The sequence below is a fragment of the Palaemon carinicauda genome, chromosome 22 (genome assembly GCF_036898095.1).
Source record: "Palaemon carinicauda isolate YSFRI2023 chromosome 22, ASM3689809v2, whole genome shotgun sequence".
Classification (NCBI taxonomy): domain Eukaryota; kingdom Metazoa; phylum Arthropoda; class Malacostraca; order Decapoda; family Palaemonidae; genus Palaemon; species Palaemon carinicauda.
The window spans coordinates 104,855,917-104,878,903 of record NC_090746.1 but is presented as its reverse complement, the minus strand read 5'-3'; the positions used below and the strand labels follow the sequence as shown (position 1 = coordinate 104,878,903).

The 22,987-nt window shown below is 45.1% G+C and overlaps 1 long non-coding RNA gene across 1 annotated transcript in view; it reads right to left on the bottom strand.

Annotated features, from left to right (window-relative positions):
• Positions 1 to 4,451: 4,451 nt before the first annotated feature.
• Positions 4,452 to 22,987, bottom strand: part of LOC137616220 (uncharacterized) — a 55,894-nt gene continuing 37,358 nt past the window's right edge. Inside the window, exon 3 of the long non-coding RNA XR_011039344.1 lies at positions 4,452 to 4,789. This is a non-coding gene — a long non-coding RNA (uncharacterized lncRNA). The remainder of the gene's footprint in view (positions 4,790 to 22,987) is intronic.

The following is a 22,987-nucleotide window of genomic DNA, read 5'->3' as shown; positions in this document are numbered from 1 at the left end:
AACAACTTGGAGCGTCTCCTGGCTAGGCGCCAGGGAGAGTCTACCAGAATTGAGAAGTCTATCTGGGCAGAGGCATGAACTCCCAAGCCGAGAACTTCTCTCGTGTCATATCAGACTCTCGCTCTATAAACCAGTTTAAAAGAAGGGAAAGCAAAGGCTGTATCCCCCAAACTCCTCCTGGTGAAAAACCAGTCGCCTAGCCAACGTAACGCTCTCTAGGAGAGCGAGAGAGCACTAGCTTAAAAACAACGGCTTCGAAGTAGCTAGGCCTAGTGTAAGCTCTGACGTTTAGGCGAACGAGGAGCAGCAGTTACAAGATCCGGACGAAGATCCTTAAAAAAAATCATCATGATTTAATTAAAGTCCATAGGAGGCTAAGCAGCTTAAGGCTCCTCTCCATCTGACAGAGTCCTCAAGGGAATATCAGTAGGAGGGAGAACAGCAACTTCCTCATCTACAGGAACCTTGTCCGATAAAAGCTGAGTCTCTCACTGGTGCATTAGTAGCGGACCAGAACGCAACGTCATGTAACTGCTTGACAGTCTGTGAACTGTCAACAACTGAACTGTCAACCACAACAGGTGCGTGAGGACGCACAGCGTCCACTCGAGACTGCTTTGACTGCCTAGACTGAGCAGTCAAAACAACTCTAGAATGCGGAGGTTGACGCACAGCGTCAAAACAAGTCAACTCCGATTGTTAGTGAACGTCTTGAACGTCAACAGGAGCATCAGCAAGTGGCCTAACGTCCAAATGCGGCTGAAAAACCACACGAGACCGCATCGAGTGTGGTTCTAAACAACCTGACTGACGTGACTAAGCTACGCCAACGTCAACAGTAAGCACAAAGGAACGTTAGGTTGGCTGAAAGCCAGGATATCGATGAGATAAACGGCTAGACTCAACGGACTAATCGGCAGAATAGTCTTCCATAAGGGAGGCAAGCATATACTGCATGTTTTGCCATACAACCCCTTAAGGATCAACGGAAATGGTTGTGGTAATAGACGAGGGTAACGTCTGTGACCGCAACACTTTGCCTACAAAAAAAGACTTTCGGAGTCTGTGTTACGCTTTTGTTAGGCGGCGAGCAGTTATCCGATGACTGCATAGGGTCAGAGCTGTCCTAATGGCTGTAACCAGGACGCTGGACCTGTCCTGAAAGGACTGACTTTCGCTTAAGGGCTTCGAAACCTTGTGACAGGTTTCTTATGCGAAAAGCCTACGGATGGCGAGGAGAAACAACGTCTCTCTCGTCTTATGGTAGGGGAGATCTTGGTAAGAAACAACCGATACCATAGAGGGAAAACGTCTGTTCGTTGGTCAAGGCCTCTCGAACCCATAAGTCTTTTGACATTACTTCTCCCCTGGGCTTGGAAGCTTGCAAGAGGTCCCGGACTAGGTGAACGACAGGCACGAACAGACGAACCCTCGGACGCAACACTGTAACACTTTGCGCCTCGGACGCAACACTGTAACACTTTGCGCATATCACTTTATCACTTCGATTTTCTGTTTTGCACTTATTTCTACCTGAAACAGGCAATTCTACCCTTCATTAAAAGGTAGTAATTGCGAAATTAGTCGTATAATGCAAGCTCATAATACCAGCAAAAAACAGAAAACATATTTTAAGATAAAAAGAAAAATCAGTGGCTGGGAAAGAGACTAAACACTAGTTCATATAACTACGTTTTCAATCTCTCACCGCACATAGCCTGGGGATGAGAATAAAAACCTAAAAACGTTTTATCCTTCCTCCCCGTACAGAGACTAGGGACGAGAGTAACACGAGAACAACGTTACCCGCTTGAACGGAACGTTTTCTCTCCTCTCTCTCCCTCCGTCTCTATCTCTCTATCTCTCTCTCTCTTGATTTCGCACCTAAGAGAAGAGCCCAATTATATATCGTCAAAAAAACATGTTATTTGACTAAAGGAAAAAACTGAAAGGTTTTTCAAATAAAAAGTTCCTTTAAATTAGAATTTAAAACATTTAAGCTAAGAAAGAATGAACAAAACGTCAGAATCGATTTACTCTTACTGCAAAGTGAAACCGTGATACACTCTCTCTCTATCGTAACGATAGAGCGCATGTTGAACGTCCTGAACGTCAACAACTGCGTAGCATAAAAAACTAAACGTTAGATCATCTTTGAAAACAGTACGAAGACTATCAAAGAAATTCTTTCATAAAATATTACATTTAAAAAGTTTTAAATCCTTTAAAAGCTAAAGACGATATAAAGGGCTCAATGTTGATTAACTTCGGTTTCCAAGTTAGGACCGCCTACTCTCAGGAAAGGTCTATATAAACAAAGCATTAAAATTTATTTTATATGTTTATAAAAAATGGAAAGTTAATCGAAGAGGCCTAATAAAGGCGGAGAGATATAAAATATATAGAGGAAAATCTATAACGTGATAAGATAATTACTAAAAGCCTAAACACACTTCCGTCTAAGGGAAGGGTCGGCCATTTAAAAGTGAAAGTCCATACTCTCTTTGTCACCATAATTAAATCTATCCAAAACGAGTTCAAGTTTTGAGATGAAGATAAAACACCTGCATAGCGAAAGCTCTAAACTAGAATAGTGTACTTCACCAATAGTTGTGAAAACAAATCCAGTTAGCAACAGCGAATTAGTAGGTCTTGCCGGTAGCCCGACAGAGAGAAAATTGAGTTCTTTGTTTACATTGAGTACTGAGTACCTGCACGACAGATGGCGCTGTTGAAGTACACCCCCTACCTGCATAGCGATCGCTGGCGGATTTTTAACGTAGAGTTTTCTGTCGAGCAACAGAGTTGCAGCTTATATAATCACCGGCTAAGTTAAATATTGAAAATGATGAAATAATAAGAATAGCAGGTGATAAGCGTGTCATGACTATGGTGTGGGCACGAGTTGAGGGTGGATGGTGGGGAGGAAGTGAGGAGGACTTAGAAGGAACCTGGTAGGGGGAGAAGATCAAGAGGGAGGCAGAGAATTAGATGGTGAGATAAGGTGAAAGATGATATGGGGATGAGGTTTGGTGGGAGAGGATGCCTTTGATAGAAGGCATAGCAGTGGGTGCATCAGACCACCGACAACTTAATGTAGGGATAACGGTGGGGAAGGAGGAGTTAAGTAGAATTGCTCATTATGATAAAATGGATGGAAATATGATGGTTTTAGAATCTCATAACCAAAATCATCAATTAGTACTTTTTTTTACTTCTCTTGTATACATATATATATATATATATTACAAATACTTGAACACATGTTGATTGTTGCAATATGATGAGCTACTCTCCCTGGCACCCACAAGAAAAAAGTATGTGAACAGCATTGGCAATATGTGGCTAATTAGAGGACAAGACTTTTTTTGTCTAGTAGCTAATATCTTAGGCATATCTGCTATTCAATTTTAAGAGAACATAGGCCTACTATAGACTTCTTGTTGTGTAAAAGAAAATTCTATGGCAGTTGCTAATAATGAGACGAGTCCGGAAAGAAATGAAATGGTATACATAGACAAAGATGAATATCTTTGGAATGATATTCAGTTAAAATAATTAGTTGGAGGTTATATTCACATGGAATTAATGTACTTAAATATGCTGATTGAATGAATTTGAATCAATTGCTAAAAAGATTATTGATATCAATTTCCCTTCAGTCACTCATACAGTACTTTACTCAAATTTTAAAAATGATATGATATAGATGGTAAAGAGGCACAGATGAAATTAACATTTGATTTAACAGCTTATTACTGAAAATTAAAAACAATAGTAGCAAAATTAAAACAAAATCCTTTATCATTAACATTTGTTGATCTCTATCGATAGTTAAATTTCATAATTTTTCCATAAATTTACAATAACACATAAAAATCCAATCTATTTAACATTACCTTTAATAGTCCAGACTATTTTATGAGGTTAAAGGAATCTAATATCATTCAATATATTCCTATTTGCTATTTTATGTATGTAACAGGACTCTATTATCATTCAATATATTCATACTGTATTTGCTAACTAGTTTTCAGAACAACGTAACAAATAATTGTACGTGTTTAATATCAAATAATAATTGGGAAATTGTAATCTGAATTTTAAATAGAGTAAAAAACCCCATAAATGTAAATCTGGACAATTTTCTGGTAAGATTTTGGGTGTTTATAATTTACTAGTGAAAATAGCATCATGAATACTTTTAACAGAAATATGGATAAAATTAGCTTTATATGCACTGACTTTGTAAAGATTAAAAGTGAATAAAGTAATTGGTATTAAACTAAGTGTAAATAGCTTTAATAATTAAGTTCAAGGCTTCCAAGGATAGAAACACTTTGATAGACTTTAAATAATCTGGTAATATTGTTGTTGTAAAATTTTATATTACTGTACTTATTTACTGTAATGTAACTTTTTTTTTTTCTTTAGTTAGTGATTAATATTGAACATAAGGGATATAAATGGAGTGACCATTATAACACAACCCCCTAAATCCTCAATAACTCTGGTCAATTTAGCATTTCAGAAGATTTGCAGTACCGAATGATATTCTCATGAGAGAATTTTAATAATCCTGGCTGCTTCAGTCGAGACGATTCATCGGTGGTCCTTTTGTCTTCCTCAGAAACCTCCTGGTATTTTTCCTGTAGTTAATCCCCGATTATGCACTGCCGATCTTTAAACTGATGTCATTCGGAATGTTGCATTATAGTGCATATTTGCAGTTCAATTTCCTGTTTTGTGCAGGAAGCTATAATAGTTTGTGCTCTTTGATGATTTTAGTCTGAAAAATGAATACAAGATGTTAATTATACGGATATATGTCTTGTCCATGCACTTCAAAATCAAGACTATACTTTTAGTAAAATTATGCATGATAAACTAAAAGGAATATAAAATAGGGAAAATAATGACAAACTAGACACGTTCATGACATTCATAATAGCAAATATTACAACCAAAAGCATATCTTGTAAGTTGGAAAAGTATTACTTCTTAAATCCTAAGAAGTTATTATTTCACTACAATAATGGAATTTCCTGATAAAACATTCTACCTTACACCAAAGGGGTTACCTGGTCAAACACACACTCAATACTTCATATAAAATTTATAAAACAACAACAACAAATGCAGCTGTTTTCAGTCCACAGCAAGAAAAATGCTTTAGACATGTCTTTAAGCATGTTTGGGGTTTGGCTCGTTTTCATCACCACACTGGCCAGTACGGATTGGTGATGGTGAGAGACTTTTGTCTGATCGTTTACAAAATACCAACCCAGTATGGGTGTCTCTGGCTAGTACAGGTTTGCTGATCATGGCAAAACACAAACCCATTCACCGCATTAAGGTGTCCCCAGTCTGAGAGGGTTATAAAAAAGTGTGTATAAATTCTGAGCAAAATTAAGCTTTACCAACATGGTAACAGCTTCAGGAGTAAAATATTTAGAATACAAGAGTATAGTGCTGGCCAAATGAATAATTATTGTGTTTAGCTTTCCTAAAAACAGAAAAGAGACAGCAACTTCCTAAATTTATCAAGTAAATGTGTCATGTTCGTAATTGAAATGACATAATACATATTCATTATATATCCTATGGATCCTCCATAAACTCATTTCAGCTATCTTAGCACAATCTTTTTTAAGGTGGATTTTCTAGCTAACCTTCAATCAATGAACTAGCTTATTCTACCCATCTTCACCATCTTATTTATTTTGCCCTAAACTATGGAAACACTTATAACACACCGATTCACTAACCTAGTTTAGATTAGCTCACTGACTATCTTCTTCAATGTTGTTGTTTTTTTTTTACTTGGGTAAAGGTGTCTGGTTTCAGTTCCAGTTTCATCAGAACAGATGCTCACTAGAAAGTTAGCCAGGCAAGGCCAGCAGCCCCACTGTGGTGCCCAATCACAGCAGTGGCCTCCCCAGTAAACAGTTTAAACTTACGGTCACCAGCTGGGATCGAACTTCTGCCACGCAAATTATAGGCAAACACATTACTACTCTCTAGCCAGGGTATACGTCATCAATGAACTAACCTATGTAACACTAAAACAGACAACCCGGTCCTAATGCCTTAAACATTAATAACCAAAATAACAATATTGTATGTATTTTTTGCCACTGATTAACCAATGTTACCATAAATTAATGGAAAATCTATTCAACCTTATCCATTAACTATATAAATCCTGCCTTTACCACCAATGGGTCCAATATCCTGCCTTTGTCCCTTGACTCACCTATCATTGTCTTAAATCAATTATGATTTTGACTACTGTATTATAGTGTGTTTACATCATCAAATCATTAGCAAGAGTCAGCATGACTCTCACAATTACAAATTCCTAGTATTTAATGCTACTTTTTAATAATCTGAGTTTCATGGTGAATACTGTATCTAATGACTAAATAACAAACAATAGCTTACATTAAGCCATCTATCCAACAACCCTAAAAATTAACAAAAACTTCATTATAGGATTAAGACTTTGTCTTTCACTGTATTCCTCTTAATGAATTGGAATTTTATCTTTCACAGATTTCAGTATTTTGAGAGTACTGTATGACGATTGTAAAATAAATATTTATATAAACCTATCTGTAATAAGAAAAAAAATAATAAACTACAGTATATGATGTTGTTTGGCAGCTAAATAAACACCTATTACTATAACTATATCAAAATGAAACCATAAATTCTCAAAGACAGTGAGTCAAAATATTAAGTGAAAAATGCATGGCCTCGGCAAAACTTTATGCAAAAAACTACAGATTTTTCTTCTTATTGAAAAGTGTAAATGATTGTTAACAGGTTGAGGAGACAAACTTATCACAGTTTCCTCTTTTTAAAATCTGAATTCCTCTTTAACTTGGAGATCTAGGTTGTAGGGATCAAGGATGTGGGGACCTAGCACCACCAATAATGATACAAAACTGAACACTCACAATAGGTGTGAAAACATGACAAATTCATAGATAATTTGTATTTTTCCTAACTATACAAACCTTAGCTATTTAATAGGGGTTATTACTTTCGGCGTAGCTAAAATGACGAGCCATTAGAATTTTAACGAGGGTTTACTACCCCACCGCTAGTAAGCGAGGGATAGGGAGGGTAGCTTGCTACCCCCCCCCCCCCCCCCCCAGCACACACACCTGTGCTTGAGCTCACTTTGCTTAGAGGTAGGACTTCAAGGGGGATAGGGCTGCCGGGCAAGTTTGATTAAATAGCTAAGGTTTGTATAGTTAGGAAAAATACAAATTACCTACGAATTTGTCATTTGTTCCGTAACTGACATACAAACCACGCTATTTAATAGGGGTGACTCGCCCATTAGGAAGGGTGGAAAGTCCCGGCCAGTACTGGCTTTTGGCTTTGCCCGGGGACTCAGTATCTGAGTGTGTCAGAACTCAACAATAAGGAGTCCCTGCACGTCGCTAGAACCTTGCTACGCAAGGGCTGCGGCCTACCTAAGCTGTGTGTGAAGGTATGAAGTGTGACTCGTCCTAGGAAGTTGACCTGTAGTCCTTTAGATGGAAACTTCAGGCTAGGACTCTCCCAAATACCACCTCGTTAGGGTATGGGGACGTGACAGTATTAGCTTAATACTAGGAACACAAGGAAACATGGTTTAGGAGTTGCAGAAGGTCCGGAAACCATTCCGCGTGATGCCATAGCGGAGCTATAAAGATCATCGAAAGATTGACCGATATTCTGGTCTTGTTGAGTACCCTCCTAATCAGACAGAACGGGGGAAAGGCGTACACGTTGATGTTGTCCCACCGTTGTTGGAAGGCATCTTGCCAGAGCGCCTTGGGATCCGGGACTGGGGAGCAGTACAGCGGAAGCTTGAAGTTCAGCGCTGTAGTAAACAGATCCACAGTCGGGGAACCCCACAAAGTCAGGACTTTTTTGGCTACAAGATGATCCAAAGACCACTCGGTATTCACTATCTGTCGGCGAGCACATTCCTCTTGCCTGGAATGAAGCGTGCCGATAGTGGAATCGAGTGGACTTCGGTCTTTCTCAGTATCTCTACTGCGAGATGGGATAGCTGCTTTGAAAAGGTACCTCCTTGCTTGTTGATGTAAGCCACTACTGTGGTGTTGTCGCTCATCACCACCACAGTGTGACCCGCCAGGTATTGTTGGAACTGTTGAAGGGCCAGGAATACGGCCTTCATTTCAAGCAGATTTATATGGAGGCACTTTTCTGATTCAGACCACAGGCCTGAGGTCCTGTGTTGCAGAACGTTGGCCCCCCCACCCTTTCTTTGAGGCGTCCGAAAACAGCATCAAATCCCGGGGGAGGACGAGAAGATCCGCTCCTCTTCGTAGGTTCTCGTCTGTCACCCACCACTGGAGGTCCGTCTGTTCCGCAGGACCCATTGGGATCATTACGTACGGGGAATCGTAACCCTGATTCCACCGAGACTTGAATCGCCATTGGAGGGATCTCATCCTGAGGCGACCGTTGGGAACTAGACGAGCCAAAGATGAGAGGTGACCGAGGAGACGTAACCACGATTGGGCTGGAAGTTCTTCTCTTATGAGGAAAGGACTCGCGACCCTCCTCAACCTTGCTATCCTGTCGTCTGATGGGAAGGCTTTGTGGAGATTGAAGTCTATGATCATGCCTAGATATACCAGTCTTTGAGTAGGAAGCAGAGAGGACTTCTCGAGATTTACCATGATCCCCAGATCTTGGCAAAGTCCCAGAAGTTTGTCTCGGTGTCGAAGAAGGGCTGACTCCGAGTCTGCTAGGATCAGCCAATCGTCCAGATACCAGAGGAGACGGATGCCGATCCTGTGTGCCCACGACGATATTAGGGTGAACACTCTGGTGAAAACTTGTGGTGCTGTGGAGAGACCGAAACACAGCACCTTGAACTGGTAAACCTTGTTGTCTAGGCTGAATCTTAAGTACTTCCTTGAAGACGGATGGACTGGGATCTGGAAGTACGCGTCCTTCAGGTCCAGTGTACACATGAAGTCTTGCGGTCTTACTGCAAGTCTGACCGTGTCTGCGGTCTCCATGCTGAACGGAGTTTGATTGACAAACTTGTTCAGAGCTGAGAGGTCGATGACTGGTCTCCAGCCTCCAGACGCCTTCTTTACAAGAAATAGAGTCGATTGAAGAAGCCTGGAGACCCGTTGAGGACCTCTTGGAGAGAGCTCTTCTTCAACATGGTCTAGACTTCTGCACGAAGGGCTTGTCCCCTTGCCGATCCCATGGCAAGGAAGCTCAACGACACTGGATCCGCTGTCAGGGGAGGTAGAGATGTTGTGAACGGGACGCGGTATCCCTAACTGATTACGGAAATCGTCCAGGAATCGGCCCTGAGTTGCTGTCACCTGTTCGCGCAACTTTGTAGGCATCCCCCCACTGGTGGACATGCAGGGGAACTGCCAATCCTAATGCTTGCGGCCTCAGCCGCTCCTTCTAGGATTCTTTCCTCCCCTGGACGACTTTTTGCCTTTCTTGTCCTTGACAGGAAAGGGCTTAGACACCGTCGTCTTCGTTGCAGCTGCCGGTTTCGTGGTCTTGGTAGGACGTGGCTGCTGGGATGGTGGAGGTTTATAGGGCTTCGATGTTAGAGCCCTATGTAGGAGAGAGTCCTGGTTGGACTTCCTCCACCTCTCAGCGGCCTGCTCCACGTCCAAGGGCTCAAACAAGTTCTTCCCCATAACGGAAGAATGCCTGAGCCTGCTGATCTCGGTATTGGGGACCTTTTGATGGAACCTCTCAGACACCGCATCTCTATGTTTCAAGATGGTGTTAGCCCACAAGTTCGAGACTTGGTGGGCTAGAAACTCGATCGTGCGAGTGCCCGAGAGTAAAAAGGTCTACATAGCCTTCCTGGTACTTTCTTTGGACAAATCCTCTGAACGTAACAGGATGCCTAGGGTCCCTAGCCAGATATCCAGCCACGAAGTGGCCTGCATGGCACACTTCGCAACCTTCTGGCTAAAGGATCTCTGTAGCCGAGAACGAGACCTGCCGGTTGGAGTGTCTCTCAAGAGGGACTCCCCTGGTAAGCTCTTCCAATGAATGGTGAAGGGGAAGAGCTACACAAGTCTCCTCAACGATATCGAAGTACCTCCTCTGTTGGACACGAGGAGGTGGGAGGAGTTTGTTGCCGGCGCTGGATCGGCTGGAGGAGGCAAGCTCGGAGAGCTGGACTTCGACCTTGTCTCTGGCACTCTTGACCCCTTGAGACCAGGGCAAAGCCGCACTGGCCTTCGAGGGTTTTTGAGTCCCAAAGACTCTGTCCAAGACCGTGTCTTTGCCCTCACGAGGAGGAATTTCTGGATCAGCAAACCAATTGAGATTCCTCATAAGGGTCAGAACCTGCCAGAATGCATGTTCTGATTCCTGCAGCTCTCCTCTGAAAGGCTAGCAGCAAAGTCTCCTGTCCCCAAAGGCTCTTCTTGGGGGGACTCATGGAAGTTTTCCGAGTGCTTGGATGGCTCCGGTCTAAGCCTTGATGACGACTTCGGCACAGTCTTGGAGTCCTTCGATTCCCTCCTGGGAGGGATGCAGGACTCCAATAACGACGGTGGGAGGCTTTTCTCCACCCCTACCCGAGAAGATTTTCCAGCGCGAGGTGGGGTTTCCCTCATTGGTGCGATGGGGGAACGCCTCACCTCACGTGACTCCCCTGAGGACGGGAAGTCTTCGTCCGAAGGGGAGGGAGAGAAAGTCTGGGGGGGGGGTGAGGAGGCCTTCCTCAAGGACTTACGAGGAGTCAGCTTCGCCCTCGAAGTTACCACGTTCGAAACTCCTCTTTTCCTCTTCAGGGGAGTAGAAGCTGCCAAGGATTTGTGGCCCAGCTCAGAGAGAACAGGCTTAAACGCCTGCATGACCGCTCTGACCAGTGTCCCAAACCAAGGCTGCTGGCTGACGGCTGCGCTGTCAGATACTCCCTCTGGAGGGAAAGGGCCTAGGAGGAGTTACCAAAGGGGGGTTCGCCTGAAAAGATGATGAAGGAGAAGAAATGTCCCTGGACCTTTCTGGAACCTTCTCCCCTGCCGGCGAGCGCGCTGTTCTGCGTTTACAGGGGGGGGGACGCGACGATGATGACCTTGCGCGCGTGGGGGGGAGGTTGATGATCGCGCTGGGGAGCGTGCTGGCGCTCGCGCAATGGGAAATGCCCTGGGTCGCGCGCGGGTGACTGTTGGTACGCGCGGGCGAGCGATGGCGCGCAGGGGCACGAGCTGGAGAAAGCAGAGGGTGCGCAGAAGGAAGGTTGTGCGTGCAAAGGTGAATGTTCGCGCGCGCGTGGGGGCGCAGGATCCGGCTGAAGAGCCCATGCGGGAGATGATACCGTTGGGCGCGTGCGCGCGCAGGAGACACATCTCTTGCGCGCGGGCGCACATGAGTGCACACATCAGGCTGTGGAGATGGGCGTGCGTGGGAGACTGCGCAAGAAGGCGTGCTGGCGAGGGATGGCGCGCAGGTGGAGAACGATGGCGCGTTGGCGAACGATGGCGCGTTGGCGAACGCTGGCACGTTGGCGAGCGCTGACGAGCAGGGGAAAAAATTAACTTCCCTACTGCGCCCATATCAAAATGTCCTGGGCGCACAGGCGAGCGCTGGCGCGCAGGAGAGCACTGGCGCGTAGGTGAGCGCTGGCATGCTGGAGAACAATGGGACGCAGCAGGTTGAAGGCGCGCAGCAGTGCGCTGGCGATCAGGAGAGCGCAGGTGAGCGCTGGCGCGCAGGTGAACACTGACGCACAGGTGAGCCCTGGCGTGCTTCAACAGGAACCTCCTCTGTAGAAAAGCGCTGGTGCGCACGTGAGCGTTGGCGCGCACGTGAGCGCTGGCGCGTAAGGGACGTATGCACCAACTTGCGCATACGCCCTTGTTGCCCCGAAGGGACCGTTGCCTGTTTCACAACAGGATGCGTTGGCGCCCACAGCGCGTCAGCAGCCAGGAACGGCGACGGTAGGTCAGCAAGTCTGACGGGTGGAAGGTCGACGTGTCCTTTGTAAGGACGACCTTCCACTGAAGGGGATCGCAAATGATCTGCAAAGAGGTCCAGGGTTGTAGCTGGAAGTGTCGGAGAACGATGGCGAGGTTCCTCTGCGGCGGACTGCGGAGACTATGAACCGAAGAGGCGCCTCCTCACACCCCTGTGAGGTGAAGGAAGGCCTCTACGGCGAAGAGGAAGGCGGGCTTTACGGCTTATGTGCCCTCTGGGGGCCGTGGGGTCAGCGGGCTGACCATCAGCAGTCCTCCAAAGAGGAGTCTGTGAGTGAACTCCCCCGAGTGGGAGAATCACCAGCAGGAGAGACCGTTGGACTTAGTTCCTCCCTCGAAGGATGAGCAGTGGGAGGAACTAAGCCTTCGACTACAACAGGTTGATCAGGAGCAGAGGTCTGCAATACCGCATCTTAAGCCTCTGCCACCACTACGTCGACGATAGACAGAGGATCAACCTCTGCCAAAGTCGGCGATTGTTTGACAGCGGCCCCCAACCTGATCATGTCAAACAAAGCTTCCTTGGAGGGCGAACCCTCAAGCCTTAAGGAAGACTAAAGCTGAAATAAATCATTATTAGACATGTAAAGATTTAAACCCTCCCCCGGGGGAGGAGGAGGAGGTGCCTCGCTATGGGAGGCAACTCCCTCTCCCGAACCCCGAGATCGGGCAACAGAACTATGGCCTACGCTACCACTTGACAGTTTCTCGGAAGAAACCGATCGAGCGGGAGCTTCGGAGGAGGTTTGGGCAACGGAAGAAGAGCCCTTGGGAATTTCTCCTTTCAAAGAAACCTTCGAAGAAGAAATATCCCGTTTGGACTTCTTCTTCCGTCGCCGAGAAAACCTCTCCCACTGGGAGGTAGACCACTCCCTACACTCACCACACTTATTATTTCTATCACACCACTGGCCCCTACAATAAGGACAAAGGGTGTGAGGGTCTGTATCGACCGCTGACATAAATGTGCCACAAGGGCGGTCGGGTAATCCAGGACACTTTCGCATGATAGCAGAGGCCAACTTCAAGCACACCAGTAAAAAGAAAAGCAAAAAGCATTAAATGGCAGTCAGAAAGGCGAGGGTGAAAGCGGACACGTCCGACTACCACCCGAGCCGAGAGCAAAGTGAGCTCAAGCACAGGTGTGTGAGGGGGGGGGGGTAAGCAAGCTACCCTCCCAACACCCCGCTAACTAGCGGTGGGGTAGTAAACCCTCGTTAAAATTCTAATAGCTCGTCATTTCAGCTACGCCGAAAGTAATAACCCCTATTAAATAGCGTGGTTTGTATGTCAGTTACGGAACAAACCTATTTTGGGCACCCAGGCACCTCTTACATATGCTTACTTGCTGATATTTTTTCCTGAAAGAAATTACTATCACACTAACAGAATGCGGGTACAGCACTCTCTCCAAGGAGAGAAACGGTAGTCAGCGAACATAACCCCTATCAGTCTAACTTCCTACACCTCTCCGTCTTTGTTGTTCTCCTAGAAGTAGGAGCAAAGACTCCAGCAAAGATGAAGAGGAAGCAAGAACTTGAAGTTTGCCTCCACAGGGTCACACAGGCCAATGGCAACACACTCACAGGGAAAGACAGGAACTCTAAAGAGAGAAAGCCACCGGGTTTGTGCCTTTAGTATCTTCTTGGGATCAGGAAGACAATGAGAGAATGGGCTGAACACACCCTTTTCCATTACCCTCAGCAGTGGCTTCTTCCAATGGAAGTACATCAAAACCAAAGGGTAGACCCCTTCCAGAGGATTCGTTATTATTATCATTATACAACCATAAAATAACGAAGGAGACAGCCAAAATAATGCTGTCCAACAAGAACAATGAGGGGTCAGCAAGAGGCCCACATTGCTGTCTTACAGCTACAGTTATTGGATATAACTGCAAAAATTTCATCTTCCTTAAAATGTCTTGCACAAGACGATCTGTCAAAATTATTATATGCATAAAAGAAAAAGCAAAAACCTAAAACAAACATAAAAAGACGCTAGAAGTACATCTATACCCTCTGCTGGCTGAAAAAGTGCAAGCTCAAGTCGTCACCTGTTGGGTGGGCGGGACTTGCCAACCAACATGTAAAAGTTTTCACAGCTGTCTCCACCTTCACTGAAAGCATACTCCTATTAAAGGACGAGGGATTGTGTTCATGTAGGAACAAATTTTAATCTTACATCTACACAACTGGGCTGTGTATGATGGGTAACCATCATTACCAGAACACAATGATGCTAGAAGCAAGATCATCATAAGAAAACATCCTTATTGCCATGGTCAAATGTTTATAGTTTAAGAAAAGAAAAATAACACTAGATTCTAAAAATGTTATTTTGATAATAAAGTAAATTTTTGAATATACTTACCCGGTGATTATAATAGCTGCAACTCTGTTGCCCGACAGACAACTCTAAGGTAAAAACTCGCCAGCGATCGCTACACAGGTTGCGGGTGTGCCCAACAGCGCCATCTGTCGTCCAGATACCCAGTACTCAATGTAAACAAAGACTCAATTTTCTCCTCGTTCCACTGCGTCTCTATTGGGGAGGAAGGGAGGGTCCTTTAATTTATAATCACCGGGTAAGTATATTCAAAAATTTATTTTATTATCAAAATAAAATTTTTCAATATTTAACTTAGCCGGTGATTATAATAGCTGATTCACACCCAGGGGGGTGGGTAGAGACCAGCAATATATGTTTACATTATTATGAGCTAAGAGTTTTTATTTCATTTTAGAAGTTATCAAAATAACAAAAAACAAAATAAATAGGTACCTGGTAAGGAAGTCGACTTGAACAATTACTCTGCCTTTTAAGTACGTCTTCCTTACGGAGCCTCGCGATCCTCTTAGGATGCTGATCGACCCCTAGGATCTGAAGTATCAAGGGTTGCAACCCATACAACAGGACCTCATCAAAACCCCTAATCTAGGCGCTCACAAGAAATGACTTTGACCACCCGCCAAATCAACCAGGATGCGAAAGGCTTCTTAGCCTTCCGGACAACCCAAAAAACAACAATAAAAACATTTCAAGAGAAAGATTAAAAGGTTATGGAATTAGGGAATTGTAGTGGTTGAGCCCTCACCCACTACTGCACTCGCTGCTACGAATGGTCCCAGTGTGTAGCAGTCCTCGTAAAGAGACTGGACATCCTTAAGATAAAAAGACGCGAACACTGACTTGCTTCTCCAATAGGTTGCGTCCATTATACTTCGCAGAGATCTATTTTGTTTAAAGGCCACGGAAGTTGCGACAGCTCTAACTTCGTGTGTCCTTACCTTCAGCAATGCTTGGTCTTCCTCACTCAGATGGGAATGAGCTTCTCGTATTAACAGTCTGACAAAATAGGATAAAGCATTCTTTGACATAGGCAAAGATGGTTTCTTAACTGAACACCATAAAGCTTCAGAAAGGCCTCGTAAAGGTTTAGTTCGTTTTAAATAGAACTTAAGAGCTCTCACAGGGCATAAGACTCTTTCTAGTTCATTGCCTACCATATTCGATAAGCTGGGAATATCGAACGATTTCGGCCAAGGTCGAGAAGGCAGCTCGTTTTTGGCTAGAAAACCAAGTTGTAGTGAACATGTAGCCTTTTCTGACGAAAATCCGATGTTCTTGCTGAAGGCATGAATCTCACTGACTCTTTTAGCTGTGGCTAAGCATACCATGAAAAGAGTCTTTAAGGTGAGATCTTTCAGGGAGGCTGATTGTAGCGGCTCGAACCTGTCTGACATGAGGAATCTTAGTACCACGTCTAAATTCCAACCAGGCGTAACCAAACGACGCTCCTTCGTGGTCTCAAAAGACTTAAGGAGGTCCTGCAGATCTTTATTGTTGGAAAGATCTAAGCCTCTGTGACGGAAGACTGATGCCAACATGCTTCTGTAACCCTTGATAGTGGGAGCTGAAAGTGATCGTTCTTTCCTCAGGTATAAGAGGAAGTCAGCTATTTGAGTTACAGAGGTACTGGTCGAGGATACAGATACTGACTTGCACCAGTTTCGGAAGACTTCCCACTTCTATTGGTAGACTCTAAGGGTGGATGTTCTCCTTGCTCTAGCAATCGCCCTGGCTGCCTCCTTCGAAAAGCCTCTAGCTCTCGAGAGTCTTTCGATAGTCTGAAGGCAGTCAGACGAAGAGCGTGGAGGCTTTGGTGTACCTTCTTTACGTGTGGCTGACGTAGAAGGTCCACCCTTAGAGGAAGAGTTCTGGGAACGTCTACTAGCCATCGAAGTACCTCGGTGAACCATTCTCTCGCGGGCCAGAGGGGAGCAACTAGCGTCAACCTTGTCCCTTCGTGAGAGGCGAACTTCTGCAGTACCTTGTTGACAATCTTGAACGGTGGGAATGCGTATAGATCTAGATGTGACCAATCTAGGAGAAAGGCATCTATATGAATTGCTGCTGGGTCCGGGATTGGTGAGCAATATATTGGGAGCCTCTTGGTCATCGAGGTTGCAAAGAGATCTATGGTTGGTTGGCCCCAAGTGGCCCAAAGTCTCTTGCATACATCCTTGTGGAGGGTCCATTCTGTTGGAATTACTTGCCCCTTCCGACTGAGACAATCTGCCATGACATTCAAGTTGCCTTGGATGAACCTCGTTACTAGCGATATGTTTTGACCTTTTGACCAGATGAGCAGGTCCCTTGCGATCTCGTACAACGTCAGTGAGTGGGTCCCTCCTTGCTTGGAGATGTACGCCAAAGCAGTGGTGTTGTCCGAGTTCACCTCCACCACTTTGCCTTGAAGGAGAGACCTGAAGCTTTTCAAGGCCAGATGTACTGCCAGTAGCTCCTTGCAGTTGATATGCATTGTCCTTTGACTCGAGTTCCATATTCCCGAACATTCCCGACCGTCTAATGTCGCGCCCCAGCCTACGTCCGATGCGTCCGAGAAGAGAACGTGGTTGGGAGTCTGAACAGCCAGGGGAAGACCCTCTCTTAGGCTGAAACTGTCCTTCCACCAAGTCAGGCAAGACTTCACCTTCTCGGAAATGGGGATCGAGACCGCTTCTAGCGTCTTGTCCTTTTTCCAATGAAATGCTAGGTGGTATTGAAGAGGACGGAGGTGTAGTCTTCCTAATGACACGAACTGTTCCAGGGATGATAGCGTCCCTATCAGACTCATCCACTTCCTGACTGAACATTGTTCCTTCTTCAGCATGTTCTGGTTGCATAACTGGGCTTGGCTTGTTCTGGGGGCCGACGGAAAAGCCCGAAAAGCTAGACTGTGAATCTCCATCCCTAAATACACGATAGTTTGGGATGGGACCAGTTGTGACTTTTCCATATTGACAAGGAGACCCAATTCCTTGGTCAGATCTAGAGTCCACTTTAGATCCTTCAGACAGCGACGACTGGAAGAAGCTCTGAGAAGCCAGTCGTCCAAATAGAGGGAGCCTCGGATGTCCGCTAAATGAAGGAATTTGGCTACATTCCTCATCAGCCTCGTAAACACAAGAGGAGCTGTGCTTAGGCCAAAGCACAGGGCTTGAAACTGGTAGACAACCTTTTCGAAAACGAATCTCAGAAAAGGTTGGGAGTCCGGGTGGATGGGGACGTGGAAGTAGGCGTCCCTTAGGTCTAAAGAGACCATCCAGTCTTCCCTTCTGACCGCTGCTAGAACCGACTTTGTGGTCTCCATGGAGAACGTCTGCTTTGTGACAAAGACATTCAGAGCACTGACGTCTAGCACCGGCCTCCACCCTCCTGTCTTCTTTGACACCAAGAAGAGTCGGTTGTAGAATCCCGGGGTTTGATGGTCCGAGACTTTGACCACCGCTCCCTTCTCTAGTAAAAGACACACTTCCTGTTTCAAGGCTCGTCTCTTGTCTTCCTCTCTGTACCTGGGAGAGAGATCGATGGGAGACGTTGCTAGAGGGGGTTTCCGTACAAACGGGATCTTGTACCCCTCTCTGAGCAACTTCACAGATTGTGCATCTGCGCCTCTCTTTTCCCAGGTCTGCCAGAAGTTCTTGAGTCTGGCTCCCACTGCTGTCTGAAGAAGCTGGCAGTCAGACTCTGCCCTTAAAGGACTTGGTTCCTTTCTTCTTTCCTCGTTTCCCTTCGGCACGAGCACCTCCTCTGCTGGAGGCTCTGCCACGAAAGGGCGGAATAAAACGGGACGCTGGAGTGTCCATCCTTGGTCTAGCTGACAAGGTAGGCAAAGGGGTGGCTTTGCGAGCGGAGGACGCAACAAGATCGTGAGTGTCCTTCTGTATCAAAGAAGCGGCAATTTCCTTAATCAGGTCTTCTGGAAAAAGGCACTTGGAAAGAGGAGCAAACAGAAGTTCGGATCTCTGGCATGGTGTAACTCTAGCTGAAAGGAATGAGCATAGGTTTTCACGCTTCTTAAGGACTCCGGACACAAATGATGCAGCAAGCTCATTAGACCCATCACGTACGGCCTTGTCCATGCAGGACATAATGAGCAAGGAAGTCTCCTTCTCTGTCGGAGAGATCTTTCTGCTTAGAGCTCCTAGACACCAGTCTAAGAAGTTAAAAACTTCGAAGGCTCTAAAGATACCTTTCAAAAGGTGGTCCAGGTCCGAAGATGACCAATATATCTTTGAGCGTCTCATGGCAAGGCGGCGGGGAGAGTCTACAAGACTTGAGAAGTCGCCCTGGGCAGAGGCAGGAACTCCCAAGCCGAGAACTTCTCCCGTGGCATACCAGACGCTCGATCTAGAAGAGAGTCTAGCAGGGGGAAACGTAAAAGCTGTCTTCCCTAAACTCTTCTTGGACTGCAGCCATTCTCCTATCACCCGCAAAGCTCTCTTGGACGAGCGTGCGAGGACGAGTCTAGTAAAGGCAGGAGTGGTTGACGGCATGCCTAACACAAACTCTGACGGAGGAGAACGCGGAGCCACAGAAACAAACTGGTCCGGAAACATCTCTTTGAAAAGGGCCAAAACTTTCCTAAAGTCCAAAGAGGGTTGCGTAAACTTAGGCTCGTCCAGTTCTGAATGCGGTTCATCTACGTGTGCAGCAACATCATCATCAGAAAGTCCCTCATCCGATAACTGATGAGGGAACGGCAACGGAGTGGGTAACGGCTGGTTAGCTGAGTCCGGTCGCACGGGTGCATGCGTGACTGAGCCGGACGCAACGTCATGGAACTGTTGCCCAGTCTGTGAGCTGGCAACAACCATAGCAGCGCGGGGACGTACAGCGTCTACTCCAGACTGTCTGGACTGATGTGGGTGAGCAGAGGCAACCACACTGGGTTGCGGAGGTTGACGCACCGCGTCAAAACAAAACAACTCTGACGGTTGTTGAACCTCACGAACGTCAACGGAGACCTCCGTGCGTCGCTGAACGTCAACATGCGGCTGGCAGATCACACTGGAACGCATGGGTGGCAGAACTCTCTCAACTGGTGTGCGTGAGAAGGTTACCTCAGCGTCCACAGGACGCACAACCGATCGTGTGGGCGGTTGTAGGCAAGGAGCTGCACTAGCTGGTGCGGCAGCAACCTTCTCCGCACGAAAGTCCTGTATAAGAGACGTTAGTTTAGACTGCATGTCTTGCAGTAGAGACCACTTAGGGTCTACAGGAGCAGGTGCGGCGACAGACGGTGTAACTGTCTGAAGCGGTACCGCTTTGCCTCTCTTAGGCGGTGAGCAGTCATCGGATGACGGCAGCGAGTCCGAACTGACCCAGTGGCTACAACTGGGCCGTTGGACTTGTGCGGAAGGGACCGACTTGCGCTTTAACGGTTGTGAGACCTTGGTCCAGGGTTTCTTGCGAGAAACACCTTCCGAAGACGAGGTATAAATGGGCTCTCTCGTCTTAGTTAGGCAGGGGCAATCTTGGGTAGATACGCCCGATACCACGGAGGGAACGTCTGTTCGCTGATTAAAGCCTCTCGAACCCATTTGTCGTACGACATTGCTTCTCCCCTGGACTTGGGAGCTTGCAAGAGGTCCCGGACTAGGAGGACGACAGGCACGAACAGACGAACCCTCAAGCGCAACACTATCACTCGGCACTTTAGCACTTCCCACTGCACTTTTGCACTTAAGCTCTTTCACATCCGCCATGAGCTGATTACGGTCACTAGCAAGGGACTCAACTCTCTCACCCAGAGCCTGGATGGCACGCATCATATCAGCCATCGAAGGTTCCTGAGTGCCAGGAGGGGGGTTAGGAGCAACCACTACAGGGGAAAGAATAGGTTGTGGGGCATGAGGAGAGGATATATCAACAGAACGAGAAGAACTTCTCCTAACTCTATCTCTCTAGCCTACGTGTATACTTTTGGAATTCGATAAAATCGAATTCCGAAAGCCCAACGCACTCCTCACACCGATCTTCCAATTGACAGGTTTTATCCCGACAATTGGAACAAACAGTGTGAGGGTCGATAGAAGCCTTCGGAAGACGCCTTGAACAGTCCCTAGCATTACACTTCCTAAATTTTGGGACTTGTGAAGGGTCAGCCATTTTGAATTGGTCAAAGGGAAATTCAAAAAACTATCAAAAAGTCATCAACAAAGAATCCGTTATCAAAAAGAGTTCAAGGATCTGTGTGAAGAGAAACCCTGCACAGCGAAAGCTCAAAACTAGAATAAAGTACTTCACCAATTAGTTGTGAAAAAACTCCAGTTTAGCAACAGCGAGTAAGTACGTCTTGTCGATAGCACGACAGAGAGAAAATTGAGTCTTTGTTTACATTGAGTACTGGGTATCTGGACGACAGATGGCGCTGTTGGGCACACCCGCAACCTGTGTAGCGATCGCTGGCGAGTTTTTACCTTAGAGTTGTCTGTCGGGCAACAGAGTTGCAGCTATTATAATCACCGGCTAAGTTAAATATTGAAAAGTAACAAGTTTACCAAAAAACATATGGGTGCTTATAAATTATTTTAGTGATATGCATAACAGAATTCTCCAAGGTTATAAATGGCTATATCTCTAAATTGTAAAATTTGTTTAAAGTTTGATTCTTAGCAATATTGCAGCGTATTAAAATCTTCACACAGCTTCCCCTTCTAGTTCTAGGCAACTGTCCTTGCAATTTGTCCTTTTCTGCACTTCTTTGTGTTGACAAAGCAGAGCAACTATAATACATCAGCCTGGAGATTGCCCTTCTATATTTTCCTTTTAATCTTGTTGGAAAACATGGATTGGATTTATGATATATAGCCCAGTACTGGGGTTAGTGAGGCCATTAAATGGCAAAAGTTAACATAGAAAAACCTTACAGTTTGATGTCAAAAGAGGGGAGACAGCAAGAGATGTAGGACAGGAAGCTCTAATAGAGAGAAGGTAGAAGAAAAAATACTGCAACCACAACTATGTGCAGAATAAACATTACAGAGACCTTTAAGTAATGCCTAAAGCACCAAATGAGAGATACCCTGACGGCAATAATCTCCTACGGGTATCCTCTCCATGTCAATGATACTATACATTGGACTAAAATCTATCAAATAACTCCTCTGAGCAGAGTATGACTGAGTTTACCACTAACATACAGACACTGGTTTACAACTTTGCCTTATTAATGAGTGAGGAGACCATGGGGCAAGCACTTGTTTGTTGCTAGATTCATGCCGTTTCTTTTAGCTTTCGTGCTTCTGACATCATTGCCGCTCTCAGTGTCTGGTAACTGACTTACAAGTTGGACACTCCCTGTTCAAGTGGATACACTCCTAACTATAACCTTGATTCAATCAGATTTTTATAAAGTTCCAAAACAGTCAACCAAGTAGCTAGTGCTGCCTTATTGCAATAAAAATATAGTCATACATGAATCCTTTGACAAGGCAACTCTATTGTAATTTGAAACCATGCAAATTCTAATTTTATTCATTATATGAAAGCTCAACTAGATTTAATACTTGAATCTTAATTCATTTCATTGACTAAAAATTCAAATGGATACCAGCCAACCAGTGTAACTTTAATCTGTTGACTAGGAAATATACCTATAAGTGGCTATCCAGTCCTTCCCGAATATCACAAATTTAAAATCAATATCTGTTTTTCTTAACTATACAAACCCCAGTCCTTCAATAGAGTATGATTTCAGTTTGGCTGGATCTCAGCATTTAAAATTTAGACACGCCGGTGGAGGGGGAAACCTGCCCATTTACCTGCACACTGAGAAACCACTTTAACATTCACTTGGGGCATGCAAGGTGGTTGAGGCTTGAAGTGAAACTTGAAGAACTCAGGTTTGTAAAGTTAGGAAAAATACAAATTACTTTTAAAATCTTTGATTTGTTCCTACATGAATACACACACATTAAGAGGGAGGAAGCCTCTAAAACCCTACTGGCAGTTAAGACTCATACTACCTACTATCTTTTGAGAAATAGACTAGTAAAAGTTAGACTAAGTTAGTCTATGGACAGATGGTCACAGAAGAACCTATACCCTCGTAAGGATATGCTGTCATAATGAAGGCCTATACAGTAATGGGTTTTGCATACAAACCATCCTCCCCCAGTGAAGAGGATGGGGGAAGATATATATAACATTATATGTAGAACAGACCTCAGTGTGAAAGCTTGTATGCACCAAACATTTGATCTAGTACATAACCACTGCACCCTAAGAGAGGGGAAGAAAGAATGAAAAAGGCCCAGCACTAACTCTAATTCTAGTCTATCGACATGACAGGTTAGACTAGATGCTTCTTGTCTCGTAAGAAGCTCAGTACATTAAACAACCTGTTGAGCAGCTACCACAGGTCACAGTAAAAACATATCTTACCTGTGCCACAGGTTCTTCTTAAAGGCTAGTGTAGAACCAATTACTCTACCTTCAAGAAAACATGCCGGTAATGAATCTTCTAGGTTGTCTGCTCCTTAAGGATATGATGTCTTGATGGTGTCACAAAACCAGAAGGAAAGGGTGTTCCTTTAAACCTTCTTTAGTCCTACCAGAACTAATAAAAACATTTTGAATCTGTAGCCTGAAGGGTTGGGGGCTCTTGAAGTAGTCTAAGACCCGCAGAAGACAAA